This window comes from Phacochoerus africanus, chromosome 8 (assembly GCF_016906955.1).
Source record: "Phacochoerus africanus isolate WHEZ1 chromosome 8, ROS_Pafr_v1, whole genome shotgun sequence".
Taxonomy (NCBI): Eukaryota; Metazoa; Chordata; class Mammalia; order Artiodactyla; family Suidae; genus Phacochoerus; species Phacochoerus africanus.
In genome coordinates, this window is record NC_062551.1 from 120,618,289 (window position 1) to 120,619,704 (window position 1,416).

The window sequence follows — 1,416 nt, forward strand, 5'->3', positions numbered from 1 at the left end:
ACCCCTTGTCGTGACCACCTTAAGTATACCCACAGCCCTTTGATTCTCCATAACCATGCTCCATTCTGGACGCCAATATCCTTACTGCTCTCCAAAGTAGAAGGATGCCAGAAGGACCAAGAAAAGGATTTTGATTTCTTCAGTAAGTCCGTTTGCCTTTATAAGAATCATAGACAAGGAGTTCCCGTCGTGGCGCAGTGGTTAACGAATCCGACTAGGAACCATGAGGTTGCAGGTTCGATCCCTGCCCTTGCTCAGTGGGTTAACGATCCGGTGTTGCCGTGAGCTGTGGTGTAGGCCGCAGATGTGGCTCGGATCCCGCGTTGCTGTGGCTCTGGCGTAGGTCGGTGGCTATGGCTCCAATTAGACCCCTAGCCTGGGAATCTCCATATGCCGTGGGAGCGGCCCAAGAAATGGCAAAAAGACAAAAACGAACAAACAAACAAACAAACAAACAAAAAAGAATCATAGACAATATCTAACTAAAGGTTTCCATGGGCGAGGGGAGGGTCATATGCCACAAAATGGAGTTTAACTGCTTCTTTGCCTCTCCTCTTGAGCAGTTTGGTTGAGCAAAGATGGATCTCCAGTAGAGCATCTGTCAACCTATTTCTCACATGCCACATTCCCGTACCAGTTGCCTTTCTCTCTCCTGTAGGCATTTCCTGGGTATCAGCGCAATAGGATATGAATTTGTGTCTAGTCTAACATCTTCATTAGATTCCCATTGTGGCTCAGCAGTAACAACCCTGACTAAGAACCATGAGGATGTGGTTTCAATCCCTGCTGTTACTCAGTGGGTTAAGGATCCGGTGTCGCTGTGAGCAGTGGTGTATGTCACAGACACAGCTCCAGCCTGCCATTGCTGTGGCTGTGGTGTAGGCTGGTTCAACCCCTAGCCTGGAAACCTCCATGTGCCACAGGTGCAGCCCTAAAAAGAAAAAAGAAAAAAAAAACAGTATGGATTAACATTTTAATGTCTCACTTTGAGATCTATCTATACATATATATGAAAAGGTTGTTGTAGAGCCTCGAGTCTTTCTCAGCATCTGGAGGCTTAACCTAATTGCAGGCTGACCTACCAAGGGAGAGGGTGTGGCCCACAGCAGTCTGCCTTTCCTCCCTTTTAAGTGACTGGCTGGGATGCCATTTCCCCAAAGCAAGACTGGAAATAGATGGGGGGGAGGGTTGCTGCTGTTGGTGTTACAGTCGCCTATCCTACTTCCCACCATGAGAGAAAAACCAATCAATGTTTGCAAAATGGGAAAGGACAAATGCCCATGGAAGGCCCCAGATTTAGAAAACCAAAGCCAATCAAAGAGAAGCTTTTGCTGACAGTCACACTGCAGGAGGCACACTTGTGTTTATTACAAACCTGACCTCCATGGTGGGGACTTGTCTGGAGCACCCCAAACT